This window comes from Hydra viridissima, unplaced genomic scaffold, assembly GCF_058129835.1.
Source record: "Hydra viridissima isolate aposymbiotic clone 2 unplaced genomic scaffold, HvirCarnegie_v1 scaffold_4, whole genome shotgun sequence".
Taxonomy (NCBI): domain Eukaryota; kingdom Metazoa; phylum Cnidaria; class Hydrozoa; order Anthoathecata; family Hydridae; genus Hydra; species Hydra viridissima.
The window spans coordinates 673,147-679,996 of NW_028324303.1; the positions used below are offsets into that span (position 1 = coordinate 673,147).

The 6,850-nt window shown below is 28.9% G+C and overlaps 1 pseudogene; it reads left to right on the forward strand.

The window, feature by feature from the left end:
- Nucleotides 1-636: 636 nt before the first annotated feature.
- LOC149889304 (uncharacterized) lies at nucleotides 637-4,071 on the forward strand (annotated as a pseudogene).
- The last annotated feature ends 2,779 nt before the right edge of the window (nucleotides 4,072-6,850 follow it).

Below are 6,850 nucleotides of genomic sequence, written 5' to 3' on the forward strand. Positions count from 1 at the left end.
CTTAAGACCACTTTTAAGAAAAAAGCTTGAAGCGGGGACGTTTTTTTAAAACGAAGCTTTTGGAGGTTAGGATTCCTTAGTACCAAAACACATCCAATTTTTACAAAACTTTCCGTATATCTTAAAAAAGGGATGAGGAATCTAATGGAATGTGGACACTTTTTAACTTTTATACATAAATTTTTAATTCTTAGCGTTTCAAAACTTCAAAGTTAATTTTTATAGAAAAAAAAAGTGTTTTTTAAAAGTGTCCAGGTGGAAATTGCAAGTTTAGTCTTTCCTCTTTTTATAACAAGTATTTATTTATGTTTTCTTGAAGAATTGGTTCTAAGGATTTGTAGATAGAAATTATGTATATATATATCTATATTCCTTCGCATATTTTATGACGTTTTTTGTTTTGATTTTACGTTTCCGAAATTTTAACTTCAAATAAAATTGAAACTGAAAGTATACTTCTTGATTAAAGACTCCAGTTCTCAAGGCAATAAAAATAAATTCATTAAGGTATTTTGTCCGGATTGTTCAACTACAAGCTTGATTCTTACAATTTTTACTCAAGTCTGTACTACAGATTCTTTAAACTGTTTTTTTCAAAACAAAACCCGGAAATAGTAATCAAAAAACGTTCACAAAATGGAAATGTGTAAGAAAGTTATCAGTTTTTTTTTTCATTTATTTTTCTATTTTTTATATTGGTTTAGTAAAAGAACCTATAAACTCTAATGATAATTTAAATTCCCTTTTGTTATAATTGCTTAAATTAAGTTTAATATTAATTTTAGCTACCAAATTGTTGTCAGTAACACCAACCTACAAGAATATTTTGGATTTTCTAAATATAAATGATGGCATTATTTCTGTCAAATATCCTGATTTTATATTAACTAATAACCACTTTTTAAAAATTTGCAAAGAAAAAGGAAAATATAACTTGACTTGGCAAAATCTTTCATTATTTTTTACAACCTACTGTAAATATAATATCTCTAGAGTGATGCTAATAAAGTACTTGAAAAAGTTTAAAGATTATGTTGCAAAATTAAATAGAGAAAAAAATTTGGACTTAACAAAACCTTTTTTAAGCTCTGTTTTATCTTTTAATAATGCTTTTTCTGATGTTGTTGGTTTGTCACCTTCTGATGCTTGTTCTACTTCTATCTACAATAGTGAAATTGTTCCAAATCATGCTACTGTTTTTGTATCTTCTGACTTAAACCTGCAAATTGCTAATGATGATTTTTCGTGCTCTGTTACCCCGAATTCTATTGTATACACTCCTTTAGGAAATGGATCTGAAAAATTTTTTTTTGAAACGCAAGTTAATGAAGAGAATCTCTCAGTTTCCAATTTAGATAAAACACTACCTATATTATCTGGTGATTCGACCTATCAAACAAAAAAATACAAACGGAGAATTAATCATCTCAAATTAAAAAATAGACAAATTAATAGGAGATGAAATGAATATAAAAGAAAATATCAAGCAATCTTGTCAAAATATAATGTCAGAAATGTCAACAAAAGAGAAGTTAGAAAGGATTGTAAGATTAACCAATTGTTGCAGAAAAATTTTGAATTGGAAAAAGAAATTGATTTGGCTAGAAAGCGTTCACAATCAGATCGACAAAAGGCATGGTATTTAAAGAAAAAAATTGAAAACACTGTTTTGAAAACATCTGATGAAATGAATGATTCAATCTTAATGGAGAGTTTAAATTACTTTGAAAATCTTTCAGAAGAGCTGAAGGAAAGAGTAAACTTTTTTGAAAAAAATATAATTAATGTTTTTGAAGGAGGTAGATATAATGATAAAATTCGCTCTGTATATTATGATCTTTTAAGTAAAAATGTTTCTGTTAATAATGTTGAATCTGTTATCAGAACTGTACTACAAAAAACGGCTGGTATTTCATGTGGCGCACTTCCAAAAAAGTCTTTGGCTGCTGAACTTTTTAGTGAAATGAACCTTTTATCAAAAGCTCAGGTTAGAGAGGCTATGTTGAATAGTACACACAATGTTCTTCATACAGATGGCACAAAGTATAATTTTAGAGAGGTTGGTAGTTTTCAAGTCACAACATCATCTGGAAGCTACACGTTTGGGATAGATGATATGTTTTCAGGCTAGGCACAATCTTATTTTGGAGAGCTAAAAAATTTACTTACTGATATGTCTCAGATATTTTCTCCTGAAAAGGAAAACTATGAGGATGATCTTCGAAAGCTTATTTTTTCATTCAAATCTTTGATGACAGATCGCAATATCGTTAATTCAAGTTTTTTTAGCCAATTTAAACATTGGAGAGAACTATGATCGGCTTCCTTTAAATGAAAAATTAAAAATTTCTCAAATGCAAATGTGGTTGAGCAGGAAGGTAGTATTCATGGTGGTTTTAAAAATTCTCAAAACTCAGGTACCTTTGATATTTTGTATGAACTTTCAAAACTTACAAGTTATAGACATGGCAATCAACGGAATGGGAAAGCTGATGAATGGAAAGCATTTTTGCATAAAAAGTTTTCAAAAAATTTTATGGTATCATTTCTGCATCATCAATTTAACATTATATTTTTACTTGGTGGAGCAACGTATTTTCACAAAGATCATCTTAAAGAATTTGTTTTTAATCTTAATGGTTCAAATTTCCTTCATGAATCAATTAGGCATGATATTGACAACATAATTTTTCATGCTTCAACCAGAGCTCTGCGAATTTTTAATAAATTGATATCAGGACCTCTTTTTCGTATTATTGAAGAGGAGGATCATATTTTTTCTTTGAATACTGTTTGGTCGCAAATGTTTAATTATTTTGTTTGTTGTTCTTCTGATGCATCAATAATGTTAAGTGGTTCTACATTTTTTGATGTCAAATATCTCACCAAGGATGAAGTGTTTGATTGTTTATTTTCTTATTGTAATGACCCACTTTTGGATGCCTTAACACAAGAATGTCTTGAAGTTATATGTTGTTCGTGTTCGGTTATGATCCAGAGTCAGTTAAGAGACCAATTGCCTGGAGGAAAATATCACAATCCAGATGTTGATGTTCTTGAGGAAACTCAAAACTGCCCACGTACTAACGTTGTGTCTGAACGTGACTTTGCTTCTTATGACCGCAGGTTAAAAATGAAACCTAACATGACAACTGCAGCTGGTGTCATCATGTTTAACAATAACAAAACAGCTGATTGGCTAAATGGGAAATCACAGGAAGAAATTGCAAGGCTAGTTTTACTAGCAAGGCGAAATAGAAAAGGATATATCAGAAAGTACAGAGAAAAAAAGCAAATATATTGCAGTATTGTATGTTTGTGTTTATGTACCTGTCAGTCATTATGTGTATGCTTGTGTTCTTTTGGACCTCTGAAGCACTATTTAGCTACAGGTAAGTCCTGCAAATTGTTGTGTTTATGCACCTGTGAGTCATTATATATACACTTGACTTCTGTTGGAACTGTGGCCGGAATTTCATGTGATAATACTGGTCAATATATGTAAGTTTCTTTTTATGTACCTGTAAGTCATTATATGTATGTTTGTGTTCTGTTAAATCTATATATATATTTTTTAAACATCTTTATTTTAACAAGGCAACCACTGCAAGCAACCACTTTTAGAGTTGGAAGTTAATGGAAGAGCCAAGGCAAAGTTTATATAGCTATATAACAATTAACAGACGACTTAAAAGATTGCAAAAAGATGGGTAATTTCATCATGCCAGACTTTATCGAAAGCCTTTGATATCCAGAGAAGTAGAATTTGCTTAACCACTTCTATCTAATGCTATGTAGTACTGTTCTGAAACAACAATTAGCAAGTCAGCTCTAAGACAAGATGGTTGAAATCCATGTGTTTTTTATTTTATCTGCAAATAGAGCCACCTTTAAGCTTTTCAGGATGATCAATAGTTTTGGCTAAAAGTTAACCCATTACTTAGTTACACTAGTGTGAATTAGGAGCGTTCCGTGCCACATAGCTTTTGTGTTTTGTATTGTGATGTTATTGTTGTGATATTTTGTATTGATAGACAACTTGGCTTACCTTCTCGTGGTGTCTATTGTTAAAAATGATTATTAGGTTGTTTCGTTACTGAAACTTGCTACCTCTAATCATTCACTAAAAGCCAAGAAATAAGTTTTAGAATAAAAACATTTTTTTATGTCATTTTCATTTTTTTTTATCTTAGACATTTTCATAAGTTCACATAAACAATCTTAAAGATTAAGTTTCTTATTTTATAATTATTTTGGTTTCAAATGTTTTTAATTTATATATTTTTAAAATGAATTAAAATATTTTTAACACGTTATTGTTTATCTGTGTTTCTAATAATAATATTTTTACATTTTTAATATTGATATTTTTACATTTAATAATAATATTTTTACATTTCTGCTGTTATACCTGCCTATTGCTGTTGTAAGAACTCCAAGTTTCAAAAAGTAAGTTTCTTTCATTAAAAATTATATTTTAACTTTATTAAAGAACCTTCTGTCTGTTAAATAGGTCGTTCTGAGTAATTTTGACAGTTTTCAATGCACAAGAGGTTTCTATTTCAATGCACAAGAAATTTCCTTACACAAGAAGTTGCTGATCAGTCGGTAAATTAAGCAATAGTTTTAAAATGTATTATTTGGATTCCATGATTCGATTATGCATATTTGCATGGTGTAATTATAACTTAATCCCAAATTTTAATATCCAAAACCAAGTGAATAAGTAAAAACCCTCAGCATGTAAAATAGAAGATTCTGGTCAATCCCTTCCAATTTAAAAAAAAATTGGATCATTATGGAAAATTTTAAGTGAAGTGTAACAACAGTTCAAAAATATCAAATACATTAAAAGTCGATATGCCAATTGGTTTGTGCAGCCTTTTTGCAGTAGTTTACTGACCAGTCTGTAAATTAAACAATAATTTCAAAATGATGTATTATTTGGATTCCATGATTTGATTATGCATATTTGCATGGTGTAATTGTAATATAACCCTTAATTTTATTTTCCAAAATTAAGTAAATATGTAAAAATCCTCAGTCTGTAAAATAGACGATTCTGGACAATCCAGACAGAATTGAATAAAAATATTTTGGCAATTTATCTTTTTATAGTTGGTAAATCAATATGGAAAATTTCAAGTCAAATGTAATTACGCTTTAAGAGTTATTCAAGAGTCAATATGACACCAAAACTAAGTAAATAAGTTAAAACCCACAGTTTGTAAAATAGACGATTCTGGGCAATCCCTTCAGAGTTAAGTTTTTTTTGTTGGTATTTTGTTGTTTTATAGTTGTTGAATCAATATAGAAAACATCAAGTCAAATGTAATAACAGTTCAAGAGTTATTCAAGAGTCAATATGACACCAAAACTAAGTAAATAAGTTAAAACCCACAGTCTGTAAAATAGACGATTCTGGGCAATCCCTTCAGAATTAAATTTTTTTTGTTGGTATTTTGTTGTTTTATAGTTGTTGAATCAATATAGAAAACATCAAGTCAAATGTAATAACAGTTCAAGAGTTATTCAAGAGTCAATATGACACCAAAACTAAGTAAATAAGTTAAAACCCACAGTCTGTAAAATAGACGATTCTGGGCAATCCCTTAAGAATTAAATTTTTTTTGTTGGTATTTTGTTGTTTTATAGTTGTTGAATCAATATAGAAAACATCAAGTCAAATGTTATAACGGTTCAAAAGTTATTCAAAAGTCAATATGATCCAAAATACTCTCTTTTTCGGTGCCATAACAATGCAAATTTTCCATACTTAAAAATCATCAATTTTTGCACTACAAAAAACTAAATAACTTTAGATCCGTTAAACTTCAAAGGCAGAAGACCCCTCATTTTTTAAGTCAAGTCAAGCTCTATACAATGATATAAATTATATATGTTTATTTGAATTATAAAAAAATCGTCTTGAATGGCTATCTATGGCGTAATAATTTCTTATGAGTGGTTTACTTCTTTTCTTAAAAAGGTTTCAAACTTTTTTTATAGTTTTGGGGTCACTACTATAAAACTCATTCCAATCCGAATTAAAAAAATCGTAAACCCGATGAATTTCTTCGGATTCGACAAAATTGGCATAAACCCGATAATCCTTAATTGCCTCTACTATAAACATTTTTTTTCGAATCGTAAAAACTTTCCGACAAAAATATTAGCGGATTCATGAAAAACGAAAAGATATTATCCAGTTAATCTCTTGTTTTTTTTTCATTTTGTTTTGTTTACATCATGGACAGTTGTGCCAATTTCCAACTAAATGCCACAAGAAAAACAAATTTTAAAAAAAGAAACGTAAGTAAACCCAATATCATTATCTTAAATATAAATTATAGTTATATCCAATTATGAATCTTTCTGTGCAACTAGCCAGCACTGTCTTACGTTCATATGTTTTAGGAGTTTTAAGACGTTCTTTATAAATTTACAAGGCCAGCTAATCAATGTTTTGTTAAACGATTGATAACATTAAGTAGTTTTAAGTAATTTTTTCACTGCATTCACTGTGATATGTCTATATTATAGACTTACTACAATGCCAATAATTATATATCATAGAAGTTCCAATAAAAAAATTATTTTTTCTAAGGCATTACAAAGACAGGCACACAGCAACAACTAAACTGTAATTTTATAGTAGTGAAGCTATTATGTCATGTTAAATAATTTTCATCATATTACATTAAAGTTATCCTTTATTGTTATTGCTGACTGTTTTTATTGACCCTATACATACTACTATTCTCACACTTAGTTCATTATTTTTAATGTGCTTTAATGTTTTTTTATCCAAGGGGACGGAAAAAAGACGCCTACATAACTCGAGTGTCAT